This window comes from Paramisgurnus dabryanus, chromosome 19, assembly GCF_030506205.2.
Source record: "Paramisgurnus dabryanus chromosome 19, PD_genome_1.1, whole genome shotgun sequence".
Classification (NCBI taxonomy): Eukaryota; Metazoa; Chordata; class Actinopteri; order Cypriniformes; family Cobitidae; genus Paramisgurnus; species Paramisgurnus dabryanus.
Genome location: NC_133355.1, coordinates 34048780 through 34065622, shown reverse-complemented (window position 1 = coordinate 34065622; position 16843 = coordinate 34048780). Strand labels below are relative to the sequence as shown.

Here is a 16843-nt window from a genome sequence, read left to right as displayed (position 1 = left end):
TACATGACTTTTAAGCAAGTTTTTTTTTTCAACTTCACAAGGTTAAAGTGCCCCTTGTTGAAGAAATGCCCGTTATACAGATAAGTAAACTGTGTGAAAAATTCTGCGTTTTTTTTACACGTGAAACATAAACATGTTATATTGTGCACTGTAAACACAATCAAAGCTTCAAAAACACAGAAAGAACGGGACCTTTAATATCAATTGAAGCAGATGAATGAATGTTTTTTCTCACAGTGACAACGGAGCAGTGGCGGCTCGTGATAGCGATCTCAATCCTCTGATGTCTTCCTACAGAGTGCCTTGCATTCCACCTTCCTGGGCGACGTATGCTTCGGTCCAGCATCCCGGCGCAGTGCACAAGGGTAAGTAGTTCACAGGTAACCGGGTCTTTACTTTCTCCTTCTGCAGGTTCGTAGCTGTGGGCACAGAATACACTTGACAGGTAACTGGGTCTTTACTCTCACTTAGGTAACTCGTGTGGACCAGGTAAGTATTTCGCAGGTAACTGCACTCGTACTCTCTCCTTCTGACGGCTCGTGGCTGTGAGCACAGAATAATACTGTACAGGTAACTGGGTCTTTACTCTCGTTCATGTAACTCGTAGCAGTGGACAAGGTAAGTGCTTCTCAGGTAACTGGACTCATACTTCCTCCTTCTGAGGGCTCGTAACTGTAAACACAGAATGACACTTTACAGGTATCTGGGACTTTTTCTCTCATTCAGATAACTCGTAGCAGTGGACAAGGTAAGTACTTCTCAGGTAACTGGACTCGTACTTTCTCCTTCTGAGGGCTCGTAACTGTAAACACAGAATGATACTTTGCAGGTAACTGGGACTTTATGGTCACTCTGGTGGCTCGTAACAATGGACAAAGGTAAGTATCTCACAGGCGACTGGGGCTCTATGGTCACTCTGGTGGCTCGTAGCAATTTTCTCTATCAACAGGAATTTCAACATCCAATACTGCTCGTGGGCGGTGGACTTATGGTAACTACACTGCAACACAGTAGGTAGATGTACTCACAGACCTTGGGTAGTAGAACACCTTGGCACGGGCCTTCCCAGAGGCCTCCTGTACATCGGAGGAAATTAACACTGTCACGCCGAGCCGAACGCTGCCCTCTCCTCTCTTCCACTTACAGTTCCAGAGATCTAGACATGAGCGCACCTTTGAAGAGGCTCCGCAACAGGTAAGATTAATCCAAACAACTCTTTTGCAGCAGTACAACTTTCTCCATACAGATAGAAACTCCTTTGATTTCTACTCACAAACAGTCTGGTTCACCTGTAAAGTTCACCACCGCCTCCACAGAGCCAAGACAATCCAAAGGATCTATGACGGACGTTACACCTGGGTCTTCGTGCAAGAGTCGCGAAACAGCATATATTAGAAAGGTACTTCACCAGCCTCAACGGTCTCTTGTTCCCCACGACTAGTTCAGTCTAGAGTGGCTACTGACAACATAAACACAGCATTTCACTGCAATATTTCAAGTGTACACACGCACAGCAAAGACAAGGACTCACCACTGCTCTCCACACACTCTACGTGTAAATAAGGTCGCAGCCACGGTTTTCTAGAACTTGTCCTGGGACTTGTTGAGCGTTGTAAGAAGTGGAGGACCAAAGGATGGATGTCGCGGCTACTTACGCCTCCCTGTATTTTATTTTTCTCGGCTCAACAGTTCACTAAGGGCTCACAGCACACGTTGAATAGTGCACTTTCCACAATAACATCCAGTATAATGTCCCATGTACTCACAGTGAATAATGACACTCTTTTCTTGTTTCCTTCTCCTTATAGGTGGCTGATTCCTCTTCACACCGCAAGTAGTTTACTGCTGGAGGTCGCCCCCGACAGTACTTCCGGTGAGTAGTTCCTCAAACTGTCACTCAAACACATCAATGATGCATGTATGCTGTCTCATTCAGAACATCAAGGGAAAATCAATATTCTCAGCCCAGTGATTTATATCCTTGTCTCTTTCCTCACCCAGCAAATATCCACCTCTGCCGCTACCAGACGTGACTTCACCCAGATCTCCGCTCTGCACACCGAATCGGTTTGTAAGCACCCGACAAACGAACCCAACGACTCCCAGTTTGAGTTTCTGAAGCTCTCTTTATACTCCTCTCCTTCTTCTCATCATCCAATCCCCAACCGCCGCGTTTACCACTCACACCTGTGTCCAATATGGCTTGATTTGCCTCTCGGTGCTTACCGGAAGTTCCGGTGTTTCCGCTTACCCGTCCGGGCGGAAACCATGTCCGAAACCAATCTTCTCTACTTTTAGTTCCGCCCCATGAAATCGTCACCGTGTGACATACACCCTTAACAGTAAACTCTGACTACGCATGAAATTATGCGAGTATCTGGCAAACGCGAGTGTCTCTTTTCAAGTTCAAGTTCAAGGCAGCAGACACTTATTTTGGCATGACAGGTGATGCACACACGATCTCTCAAGGTGCAGAACACATATTTTGAAATTACGAACCACACACGTGACAAGCTACATACATGTTGTGACGAACTTCGCATCGTGCGCTTCAAAAAAAGAAGTCACCAGCCGTTACTGCAACGGAGGCAATAAAACATGTAAACTTTGTGCTGAACAGGCAAATCAATATGGCGATCAGGTAAGAGAAAGTGGAGGATTATGGGAAATGGAGTCCAAAGGGAGATAACTTAAAGAGTAACTAAACCCCTGGTGAGAGCGTGACTCCACCCACTGGCAATATTTGAAAAATGCAAGAAAAGTGGGCAGATCCCAACGAAGATAGAGGGGACGAACTAAGCTCGTATCAAGTGTGTGGTAAGATCGTAACAAGGGCGTGGTGAGCTTGAACCTGCTTACGTCACGAGTCATTTTTTGGACCCAACATCCAATAGGAAAATTCAACTGCAGTAGCCACCGTTCAACCTGAAGAGGGCAGCAATCAGACGTTTTTACACTATATATTGTAGTATTGAAACACTTTATATCCAAATGTCAAAAAAATTACTAAAATCAATGAACAGCACTAATAAAGCATCATTCTTACAGATCATTTACTAAAAAAAGTTGGTTTAGGGTTTAGTTACTCTTTAAAAACAAAAGGAAACAGACAGGCAAACAGGCCGGTTGCATAAACATAGCCGTGATGTTAAGACTGCGTCTGTAGAATGATTCTGACTAACTAGCAATTAGTTAGGGCTAATCAGTTTTATTATTTGGATTTAAATTAGACCAATCTACCTTTCTATCTAACATACTTAAAACAGTTTTGATTAGTCTTGAAGAAAAAAAATTATGACTAACTTTTAAGACTATTCTTAAAGTTTTATGCAACAGGCCACTGGACTTTAACACCCAATGCCACTCTAGCCCTAATGTAGCCTCAACACTGGTGTGCATACAGTTTTCAGCTCAGATATGAATCCATAACAGATCCTAGATTTATTCATCTTAAACAGTGTGAAGCACAAGGCTTCTGTGGACCTTTGTCAAATTGTTATGTTAGTAATGTTTTTAGAGTTTTTTTTACAGTTCATGCTTTAAAAGTGCTCAGCTGTCTGTGCAGCAGCCATAAGCTGCACGCTGATATCAGCCTGCGGCCTGTCTGAGGCTCTTTTCTTCTTTCACAGATGTTTTCCTGGACTGTGTGGGAGTCTGTGAATGATGTAAAGTGAATGTGGCTGTGATTAATATAAAACAGAGAAAAGAACAGCAGGGCAGTCAAAACACTGAGAAAAAATGTTTGACTATGCGTAAACTGTAAACTAAAAGAAAATTGCCTCCACAAATTCTAAAGAATTTAAAGCATTGGATAAGCATTTGGCTGGGTGTTTTCATCAGTCTGCAATGGCAGCGTGTCATGAACACCAGAAGATGCCATTGATTTACTACATCTCTTCCTTTGGCTTAATTCCTGGAGCAGGCAGCTGATTGAGTGTCTGCATTCAGAGGCTCCTCCACCAATTCGTGGTACAGTACTGTAAAAAAAAGTACTTTCTACTCCTTACAATTTTATTTACAGTCAAAAAGTACTTATTTTTTAGAGATCTATTTTTGCTTGCTCTGTCAAACCAATTGAATTGCGCTGATGGTCAGTTTAATTGAAATGTTATTTATTCTGGAGCCTTTGGACCACACTGAGGAATTGGCCAACAGTTCATCTAATGATGAAGATTTTTTGCTTCTTTGAAACCGACAACACATGAAGTGTGACACGTTTCCTGCTGTTAGCAGCCTCTCTATCAAGACTAATACCTTGTCCACACTGTCAGTCCAAATTTTGGTGCATATCTAATTTGAGTGACTCACTGTCCACATTGTGTTTCACAACTGTTCAGATCCGATCTGTGCATCCTGTAGCCGTTTTCCGGATTATATGTTTCTATGGCAATGACGTCACGCTGGCATGACAATCTGCCTCGACGTCTGATTTGTTTTATGTGACGTGACAGCATGACGTAACCGAAAAGCTACACAAATGCGATCAGGACGGTAAGACTGAAATGGATTTCAGACCACCTCTGGATGTAGCCTGAAACGGATTAGAAAAACAGATTTCACGTGGTTTTTAGCCATTCACTGTTCTAAATGTGATTGTATTCCTATGGGATATGCACCAAAATCGGATTTGGACTTACAGTGTGAACAAGGTCTAATACACCTTATCCTGCATCGGCTTCCTGTGAGAGGCTGGATAGAGCTTGAAATTTAAGTTAAGTTCGAGGTTTTACAATTTTGAGTAGCATGTTGCATACTAAAATTCATTGTCACGGATCTTCGCATTTTTCTGTGTCTGTACCACAGACTTTCTTTTCCGTGTCAGTTTCACGTATTGGTTACTCAATTGTTTTTCCTATTTTCTTACCATTTTCCCGTGGCTTTGGGGTTAGAACGACTTTCTGTAACATAAAATGACATCCAAACCCAACTTCTAACCCTAACGTCAGGCGACAATTGTTTCAAAGTTTGGAAAAAATAGTATAAACCAATAGTTAAAGTGACATCCTAACCCAAAGCCCAAATCTAACCCCAAACCCACACGACAATGGTTTAAAAATAGGAAAAACAATTGAGTAATCAATACGTGAAACTGACACGAAAAAGAAAGTCCGTGGTACAAACACAGAACAATGCGGAGATCCGTGACAATGACACAGATAAATTAGCAAAAACTTTCTGTGACTATACCACTGAACTTTGTGAGATCATGTTGGAAATTATGTAGTAGTCTTATAGTTTGAAATACAAACAGTTGTAAAGGATAAAACCTTGTATGTGGTTCATTCACTTCATGTTTTTAGAGAAAGCTTAAACATGAATCTCTCGTTTTCCTTCTTCCGGTTACTTTTACTTTTTTAATACTCAAGTACAATTTTAATGTGGTACTTTTTACTTTTACTCAAGTATGATTCTGGCCAGATACTTTTACTTTTAATTGAGTAAAATTTACACTCAGTACTTGTACTTTCACTTGAGTAAAATTTTTGAGTACTTTTTACACCTCTGGTAAGTAGTAATAATATGGATTGTGCTGCATCAACACATGTTGTCAGCTGTAAAGTGTAGTACTAAAGACACTTGAGTTTGGTGGTAGAGCAGAGAGAGAGAGGCTTTAGACTCAGCTGTGCACTGTTGCTACATCAATTCAATAAGTGCCTAAAACCATAAAACAATGTAACTTAACAATAAGACTTGTGCTATCCCAAAGGAACATTTTCTTAATCAGGTGTTTTTCTTTCGTATCTCAGTAGATCTCATTTGTGGTTCAATCTGGATTGTAATCATCAGTACTTGGGTGTAATGATAAGAAATGTTCATATTCATATTAAATATTTTCTCAATAAAATTAAATTGAACAAAATTAAATGTTGTGTTAGTTCATACAGTATTGAAATCTTCAATAAAATTGACTTTTGATACAGTGTAAATTGCGTTGACCAAGACGATGACGAAAAATATTCATAGACGAATCTTTTTCACAGACGAAACCTAAATAAAACTATATAGAAGTCAGATATGATGACGGAGACTGTAACGAAATATAACTGACACTTTAGTCAACTAATAAAAGTGTGTGTATCTGCACGTGTGTGTGTTTGTGTGTACAGGTCAGTCAGGGAGAATGCATATCTTTTTCAGGGACCATGTATATCAGACGTATGTCCTTCAAAAATACGACCAAATAGTTTGTTTATGCATGCATCATAATACGACAGATATAATACGACGTATAAGCGATTAGTGCCCTCTAGCTGCCAAAGCTTATACGACCTGGGGTTACTTTTTAAGGTTCTTTGTCTTATACGTCAGATTAGATGCATTTTATTTTCTACATTTGTAAATGTAGAAATGGTTTTATAAACATTTATGCCCACATCAGAGGCGGCGCCAGGGAGGAGCTAGGTGGTGCTGTAGCTCCCCCTATAATATCCATAGCACCCGCCCAGCACCCCCAAGAAATGTCTATAATATTTTATATGTTTATATTTTAATGTCATGTTTGAATAGTCTTTTTCATGTTGTTAAAAAAGGATTTAAATAATAATTTAAAAATATAAATTTTAGTGTAAAATAACAAGGCCCAAACAGGTGATCTTCTTTGGCCAATGGGCGCAGCGCCTGGTGAACCTTTGACCTTAACGCACGGCATTTTGTTTTTGATAGCAAGTTTGGAAATTTAGCAAAGACCCTTAATTGCGACAACATCATTGATGCCTTCGCAATCAATCAAAAGTTGTGAAGACGTCTATGGTAAGTGCTTGATTTTCCCCAGCTGTTGGCTATTACAAATTGAATTAATTTGGTGGTTAAAGCAGCAGAAATCTTGGCTCTTCATAGTTACATCTATAATGCTCCAACCATAGGAATACTGCTGATTTATCATTAGATTAGTGTTGGTAACTGGCTGTGCGATTTCGTGATCTGAGCATAAGCGTGCACAGTTTCTGTTGGATTGTGTTGTTTGTTGCTCCGTTGTATTCAGGGCTTGACTGTGACAGAATTGTGAAATATTATTTTCAGAGGTTTACATTGGCAGTCTTATGTATATTGTATCTATAACCCTTGTGTTGAATACTTTTACATAGTCGCGAAAGGAGTATAGGTCAGTTAATGCGGGCGTGTACGTTACGCGTGTATATAGACTCTTTTACTGTTTGTACACAATTACGACATGTCAACGTATGCACGCGCATTTTGGCAACGGAAGTATGGCGAGAATCAGCATTGAAGCAACACAGACAGAGAAAGTTATTTTAAAAAAAAGTTGACTTTATCAACATTTTCAACACAGCTACCAGATCCGTGTACTATAGTGGAGTGGATAGAAGACGTTAGCATATATACGTATATTAGTATACTATGTTAGTGCAACCAAACGCACAACCAGACATTTTGATTCTGGGAAACCGTTTTAATAAACTTTCTGAGTTGCTAACACGTTAGAACCAATGGGGAATAACACCACTTCTGTTGCCAAAATGCACGAGCAGGCTATTTGGTCACGGGGCCTGTAAAAGGGTCTCTTAATATATATATATATATATATATATATATATATATATATATATATATATATATATATATATATATACCAAGGGTGGTCCAATGCGACCTCCATAATGAAACATCCCCAAAATTCCAAGCACCTTCTCTTAAGTGTTGAGCATCCCCATAGCACCTGCATCAGAAAATCTCTGGAGCCGCCACTGGCCCACATAGCAATTTTGTTCCGGCCCAGCTCCAGCCCACACCACCAATTTTTCCTCGGCCCACATACAATGAAGAATGACAGCCCTACAGTGGCCCAGCTCCATAACTCTCTAGTTATTTCTAGAGAGTTATTTCTAGGCCCAGCTCTCTAGAAATCTGACCAATAGTCTTACTTTTGATATAGTCTGACTATCCAGGGCCCAGGTCAGGAAACAGACAGATCGGCTTACCCATCAGTCTGTTAGCTGCCTTGACATGTCAAGATCACATATATCCCAGCACATAGAGCCTTTTTTACCAGAGTACCAACACATTTCGACTGTGTCTGTTCCTCGAACAAATAAATACAGAGCACCGTCTACCTCGTCTCGTACAAATCTTATTAACATAAAATTAGAACACAATACATTAAAAGATGAAACTCAAATGTTAAAATTCGGCCTTCTTAACATTAGATCGCTTACCAATAAAGAACCTATTATCAATGAAATAATTACTGACCAAAACTTAGATGCACTCTGTTTAACAGAGACCTGGCTTAAAGCAGACGATTACATCAGTTTAAACGAATCCACCCCACAAGACTATTATTATAAACACGTTCCTCGTCTAAAAGGGAGAGGGGGTGGTGTAGCTACAATATACAACAAAATGTTCAAAGTAAACCATAAATCAGAACTAAAATTTAATTCATTTGAAATAATACTGTTAAACATGGAAATAACTGATCGTAACAACAAACAGCTTTCGTTCATTTTAGCTACCATATATAGGCCTCCGGGCCACCACACAGATTTTCTTAAAGAAATAGCAGACTTCCTATCTGAGCTTACAGTCACTGTAGACAAAGCTCTTATCGTTGGTGATTTTAACATCCATGTGGATAACTCAAAAGATGCATTAGGACGTGCGTTTATGGATGTTCTAAATTCTCTCGGTATTAAACAAAACGTGTCTGGACCCACGCATACTCGTAAGCACACATTAGACTTAATTCTGTCACTCGGACTCAATATTAATGACATCGAAATATCACCCCAGAGCGATGCCGTTTCAGACCATTGCCTTGTGTCATACACAATACTTCTAGATAGGACCGTTCAGTCTACAACATGCTACAGATTAGCCAGAACAATAATTTCCACCACTAAAGATAGCTTTATTAGCACTCTTCCAGACCTGTCTCAAATGAAACATGAAGCAGATAACCGTGAAGATCTGGATATTATAATAGAAAACCTGAACAACGTTTGCTCTAGCACGATGGATGCCGTTGCTCCCATACGAAAAAAGAGAATCAAAGAAAAAACGCCAGCTCCATGGTATGACCATCATACTGCAGCCCTTAAAAAAGTAGCTAGAAAAATGGAAAGAAACTACCGAAACACAAAGTTAGAGGTATGGCGTTCAGCATGGAAAGAGAGTGTTCAACACTACAGACAGGCTATTAAAACCACCAGATCTACCTATCTCAGTACGCTTATTAAAGAAAATCATAACAACCCTCGTTTCCTCTTTAGCACAGTTGCGAAACTGACTAGAAACAAAGAACAAACAGAAACCAATAGTAAATTCCAACACAATAGTAACGACTTCATGAACTTCTTTACTAACAAAATTATTTCTATTAGGGAAAACATAGAAACTACGCAAGCAGCCACCACTCTACCCAATAGTACATTGACCACTAGATTATCATACGAACATCTTGAGTCATTTAAACCTACTACAATAGAAGAGCTCTCTAAATTAGTAACGTCATCTAAATCATCGTCCTGTATATTAGACCCCATTCCCACAAAATTACTAAAAGAGGTATTTCATGTAGTGTCCGACACGGTACTAAATATCTTTAACTCATCGCTAGAATTAGGATACGTTCCAACAGCTTTCAAACTAGCAGTTATTAGACCGCTCATTAAAAAACCAAACCTTGACCAGGGAGATCTTAATAACTTTAGACCAATCTCAAATCTACCTTTTCTTTCTAAAATATTAGAAAAAGTAGTGGCAAGCCAGCTACGCACATTCATAGCGAATAATAATACATATGAAAAGTTCCAATCAGGATTCAGGCCCCACCATAGCACAGAGACAGCGCTGCTTAGAGTTACAAATGACCTCCTATTAACATCCGATCGTGGTGAAATCTCAATCCTTATATTACTAGACCTTAGTGCAGCCTTTGACACAATAGATCACAGAATCCTACTCAATAGACTAGAAAACTATGTTGGCATCAGTGGTCAGGCGTTAGCCTGGTTTAGATCGTATCTAACCAATCGATATCACTTTGTTTATGTAAATGAGGAAGAGTCACATCACTCCCCCGTTAAATACGGCGTACCTCAGGGATCAGTTCTAGGCCCTATCCTATTCTCGTTATATATGTTACCTCTAGGAGACATTATCAGGAAACATAACATAAGTTTTCACTGCTATGCGGATGATACCCAGCTTTACATCTCGTCACATCCTAGCGAAACCCACCAGTTTGCTAAGCTAACAGACTGCATTAGTGATATTAGGGACTGGATGGCACATAACTTTCTTATGCTAAACTCCAATAAGACAGAGATACTTATTATTGAACCAAATCGCTCCAAACATAATATGTCAGATTACAAGTTGCCCATAGATGGCTGCACGGTGGTGCCATCTTCCACGGTTAAGAATTTAGGCGTAATGTTTGACAGCAATCTATCTTTCGACAGTCATATCTCCAACGTCTGCCGCACAGCATTCTTCCATCTTAGAAATATCTCAAAAATACGCCATATGCTGTCTGCATCAGATGCAGAAAAGCTTATCCATGCTTTTATGACCTCTAGAATAGACTATTGTAACTCGTTACTCGGGGGATGCCATGCAAATCAGGTAAACAAGCTACAGCTGGTTCAAAACGCCGCCGCAAGAATGCTTACTCGATCTAAAAAGTATGACCACATAAGTCCAATTCTGGCATCTTTACACTGGCTACCAGTTAAATATCGCATACAATTTAAAATATTACTAATCACCTACAAAGCCTTAAATGGCCTAGCGCCCTCGTATATAAAAGAACTACTATCAGAATACAATCCACCACGTAAACTGCGATCACAAAATTCGGGTTACTTAATTATCCCTAGAATATCAAAAGTGTCTAAAGGTGGTAGATCCTTTTCCTACTTAGCCCCTAAGCTCTGGAATGATTTACCAAATAATGTTCGAGTATCAGACACAGTCGAACAATTTAAATCTAAACTTAAGACATTCTTCTTTAACAAAGCATTCACATAGAATGTCCAGTAAATGTACTTTTCCCGCAGTAGTTATTTTGTCTAGAACAAAGCACTCACATACCTCATACGGGTAATTTACTCTTGCCGCAATAGTTAGCCTGTCTGGAACCGAGCTGAATTAAACCACTATAATGTATGACACTTGCATTACATGCGAACGGCCCCTACGCTAATAGAATTCTGTTTTTGTCTCCCTGTCTCGTCCTCGACTCTGAGGACAATGAGACAAACAGACCCAGTTCCTGTTGCTGTGAAGGTCATCGCACCACTAATCAACTGGCTGTCCTTCAACGTGACGCCCAACCGATGCGCGACCAACGGCCACCGGCTGAACCAGTTTAATCCGCTTACACGCTTCCTATCCCTACCGTGTCTATATATTATAAATATAAATATTAATTTCTCCCTAGGGTTTTTTGTCCTTCTAGGATTTTTTCCCATTGGGTTTTCTCCTAGGGGGTTTTTTAGTCCCAGGGAGAGTCAGCCAACTTTGGCTTAACTTAGCACTTTACTGTATACGTTACATTATTAATATGCTCGCTTACACGGTTTTTTATCCTTAGCCGCTATATTCTACTTCTTATACTATGTATTGATTTTCAATGTTCTCCTCTACATCTACTCATGTAAAGCTGCTTTGCAACAATTAACAATTGTGAAAAGCGCTATATAAATAAAATTGAATTGAATTGAATAACTGGCTCATGTCTCAGCAAGATAATAGCCCATAACCGGCCCAGAACAGGTTCTAACATTGGTACCAGTTCTCAGCCATAGGTTAACCATATTAAAACCAGCATTTAACCAGAACCTCCAAAACTGAGCCATAACTCAGCCTCATCTTGCCCAAATTATATTAATAAACAAATCACACAAAAAATTACTTTCAAATGTTTGCCTTTTTTATTAATCAATAACACACAAGTCAAAAACACCACGAAACATACATTGTATGTGTTAAAATTATTCTAGTATAAAATGCCAGCAATAAACAAAAATACTAGTTTGTTCAAATACATTATTGGCATGAATCTAAAACCAACAACTTTAATTATAAAGCAATTTTTTAGGGTGAACTGCTTCTTGTTTTCTTCCTCAAGTTGCTTTGGAGAAAGTGTCTGCGCTAAATGTCTAAATAAAATGAAACATAGCTTGGAACTTAAAGACATAATTTTCATGTAGGAACTTAAAAGCAAATGAGATATGTTCTAAGCATGTACTTAAAATATATTATATAAGGAATATCCCCATTATTATTTACCAAGAAAACTAAGTAAAATCAATATAAAGGATAGAGAAGGGAGTAAACATCAATTTGTGAGAAGAACCATATACTGCACGTCTAAGGTCTTCACAATTGCTGTCATACCTCATCCACCTATGAGAAAGTCAGCTTTGCAAATATGATTGTAAAGATTTGTCAAGTATTGATTCTGGAGTTTGTCAAAATTAAATGACACACTAACACATGAAGTAAAAGCAAGCACACAAATTAACATAAAATTAAATGGTGGCCCCGATGTACTGTCACTAACCTGAATGTCACCTCCTCCTGTCCTGTCAGCATCCTTGTCCCACCTCTTTACCTGAAGCAAACACAACAAATGATTAACAGAAAAGTATTTCACAGTATTCCATATATTCAAAATATTTGAATTTTTACCATTTTCCTTTGTAAAAGGAATGCAATTACCAACAATGCAATTAAAGTAAATTAGTAAATAAAGTAAGTAAAGTAAATAAAGTAAAGTAATTAAACTAAAGTAATGTTCGGCTATGGTCAGTTATTCTTACTCACCTAATCAATGAAACCAGTGTCCAGCTCTCTGTATTTATCAGCTTTCACTAAAATCACAATGTGACTATTTAGCCATATAGAGCAATCTTTTGATATATAAACACAAAGATGCAAACATGAGCCTCAATATTTAATTTACCTTAATGTGTATATTGGAATATACACCACATCATCCTTCTTTTGTCCCACTCCAGAGTCTTCATGTCTTGATGAGCACAGACTTGACACACTTTCACCAAAAAAGAAAATTAAACGTTACAGAAATACATTTTCAAATATTATTTTTAAAATCAGGAAGATAACCAAGTTAATTTACTTATTTAATAATATGATCACAGTAACGTAATTCTTGACCTTATGCCTAATATATAGAAAACAGCTAATTTAATGGTCATCACCGGCATCACCTTCAACCCGGTGGCATGACAACTCAAAAAACAGACCGGTCCGCGTTGATTGTTTAATATGAGGTAGTTGCTGGGTAGTTAAAACAACTGAACTGCAGGTTTGTGTAAGCAGTAAATATCTTTTAAGCAGTTCTTTCTAAAGTTAGCCGCCCGTCATGTCTTGTTAGTTAGTGCAGCAATCAAAATATTCCATACGTGCATATGAAATCACTCGTTATGATATTGCCTAATGTTTTTATTTGTCTTCATTAAGAGACAAAACTATTCAGTGTTGTGTATGTTTAGAAAGCTTGAAAGACAAAACTTAATGCTGCATTTTCCAGGATACTATGAAAAGAAAGGCTGATATCCATTAAAAAAAAAAAAAAAACAATAGAAAAATAAAATACTACAATGGGAGTGAAAGGTCCAAATAAAACAGAAAAATATGTTGTGGAAGGGAGAGGAGTAGATGAAGTCATGAAAGAAATAAACATAGAAATGAATGGCAAAGAGCTAAAAAGAAGTGAAAAGACAGAAATCCATCATGAAGTGAGTGAAAGGATTAAAGAAGAGGGTTATGAGAGAAAGAGATGTGTGCCTTTCAAATATGTTTTACATTAATATAAACAAGGCAAACCTATTTTATTTATATAACAGTTTTATATATTATGTTCAACCTTGCTCATCATGGATACAGTCAGTGTTTTTAGATATTGGTAAGATGTATGTATTATAGGGGTGTAACGATTCATTCGTTTTCTCGATGCATCGATTACAAATCCTGCCAATGCATATGCATCGATCTTGAAACCTGGATTTTTGAATTGTGAATCGTTTGTTTCGATTTTATATTTAAAGATCGAATGAATCGTGATTATATAACGAATACGATGGATAGTAAAAAATATATAAATAAATTTTAAATTAGTTACATCTGCGACGTAAAATGAGCAGTGGATTACGTCACTACTCTTCAATTTGCGGCGCGCCTGTTTGCTGTCATTTGAATAAACGCAGAAGACACTGCACAAATGGAGGGACACGAAGGAGAACAACACACCAGCCAACATGCAATCAAAGGTTTGAGATTACTTCAGTTTTCACGAAGTAAATTGAAAGACTGTCCGAAGGCCGTTGCAGTTTGCAGACATTGTAGAAATAGCTGAGTTAAAATACATTGGAAATACAACGAACCTTAGCAACCATCTCCGCAGATGCCATGCCATTAAGATAGACATACCTGCACTTAAAGCAGCTAGTATTTTAGGGTCAGAGGTGAGAAGTGCTACTCCTTTACAGACTTTGCTGTATTTACACACTTTGCTGTATTTCCTAAATGTTCAGGAAATGTATGCAATGTTTACAATAAAAGCTTATGGTGCATTGAATATGTAGAATAGTATTATTTTTCTTGGTTTACTTGCTTTAATGTATTTTGAGTCCTAAGAAGTTAAGCTATTAAACTAAAGTCCTGAATCTAGTTATTGAAAATCTATTAAATGGTCATGAATTTCCCAAATATTTCTTTTATTTGCTAAGATGCAGATGTATACTAATATTTATAGAACAGAATCGTTAACATTCAAATCTAATTTTATTGTTAATCGAATCGAATTGAATCGTTCTGGTTAGCAAAAATCATTTTTGAATCGAATCGGAAACCTTTGAATCGTGAATCGAATCGATTCGCTGTCTACCCAAAGATTCACAGCCCTAATGTATTAACTTAGTATTAAGACAAAGGGTGCTACAGTAGAGATGCTAAAGGTAGCTGCTTGGGTACTTACTTATAGGAACATTTGTTGTTGCGTTTTTTAATGTTATAAAAATTTGAGGTCCAGTGTACACCGAATATAGTAGATACAGTATATAATTTCTTGAATCCACGACAACCATGCAAGGATGCTTACTTCATTGTCCCCCATCGTAGTTCTCATGCCACCCCCTTGCCACCCCATAAATAATTTTCTAGATCTGCCCCTGGTACAGCATGAGCTCGCCCGCTGTTGTCTGATCTGGGAAGCTAAGCAGGGTCTGGTCGGGTTAGTGCATCTGAATGGGAGACCGTCCCCGGACGCCAGGTGCGATTCTTTGAAGAAAACGATTAGTTCAATTTGCTCAGTTTTTTAAGGTAAGTGGTTGCAATCAATTTATTTAAGCTACGTTTAAACAAAAAAGATTAGTAAAATACAATAAAATAAAAAGCCTTTGTTTAAATGTAGCTTAAATACATGTATTGCAACAACTTACCTTAAAAAATGAATAAATTGAATGAATCTGGGTTTTTTTCAGTGTTGCGAAGCAAGAATGTTATTATCGGGTGGCCGAGGGGACTTTATGGGGTTCATAATGTAAGAGTGAGTTTTAAACCTGTCTATTTCTTACATATAATCTACTGTCTGTTAATGAAAAATATCTAATGTTAACTGCAGCACCTTTCTTCTTCTTCTTCCTTTATTTCTTAACGCCATTCCAGCATCTACGGCTATATTCATGGCGAGAACCAGGTAATCCATGCAACAAGTTTTATTCAGACAAGTTGATTCATACACAAGTTGGAGGAGGGACAATTTGCCGAACTTGCATGTTTTTGGCCTGTGGGAGGAAACCGGAGTACCCGGAGTAAACCCACGCTGACACAGGGAGAACATGCAGAAACTCCACACAGAAAGGCCACATGCCCTAGCTGGGGCTCGAACCGGGAACCTTGCAGCACCTTTCATAAACGTTGATCAGGAAATTTAAACTCCACGATGAACCTTATACTAACTTCACAAAGGACTTTGGTCAAAAAAAGGAATTGATTTAAAAGTAAATATGAATTAATATTTTTTTCTTTACGAAGATGCAGAAGTGACTCAGGAGCAGTGAGTGAGAGTCTTCTGATATTTGACTTTAACGACAGAGACTTTAACAGGTAAGGCATATTATGAGACCGAATGCAATAAAATGTTTAATCGTTTAAAACATATAGTAACCAATCATTTATTATGATACTCAACAAGACAGCTATTTTGAGCATTTGTCCGTTTAAGTCAAAAAGACACGAACATGAACTCGTTTAAGCTATAGCCGTGCACACGGGCTATCGGGGCATATGGTCTGCGTCGCGTTTTTAAGTTCAAGGCGGCAGTCTAGTCCAACTAATAATCATACAGTGAGAAGCTGAATTCAAGACCAAAAACACTGCTTTGGGGTTTGCTGTGAAAACCGTGCAAACAGAAACCTAAAGGCCAATCTTAGACTTTATTCAGTCGACAGAAAGACATTGCCGGGTTAGTTCATTTTAGTTAATGATACGAAGCTTCAGAGGATGTCTGCACATGTGTACACTTATGATGAGCATGCAGTGAACGTGGAAGCACATATTTTGCATAATATTACAATGTAAACACATTTGTTTTATTACATTTAAAGTCCCCAATATTTATGCTGTCTATTTCTATGTCTTAGAAAATTTATGTTTTCTTTTTAATAAAATGGATTGATATTTGTGTTTGGACTAAATACAATACATTTAATTATGTCCATTATTAATATATCTCCAAATATCAGTGGATGTATGAAACACAATTCCATTAGTTAATCAATGTTAACAATAAAGTACATTTGCATATCAATTCTGTCAATTCATAAATAGCCTCATCATTCTCTTTCCCTTA

At 38.2% G+C, this 16843-nt stretch overlaps 1 long non-coding RNA gene across 1 annotated transcript; it reads right to left on the bottom strand.

The window, feature by feature from the left end:
- Positions 1–11903: 11903 nt before the first annotated feature.
- LOC135749600 (uncharacterized) lies at positions 11904–13009 on the bottom strand. The gene is made up of 3 exons (XR_012335440.1): positions 12932–13009; positions 12793–12839; positions 11904–12580 (listed from the first exon to the last, which is right to left on the bottom strand). It is a non-coding gene; the product is annotated as an uncharacterized lncRNA (long non-coding RNA).
- Between the last annotated feature and the right edge of the window lie 3834 nt (positions 13010–16843).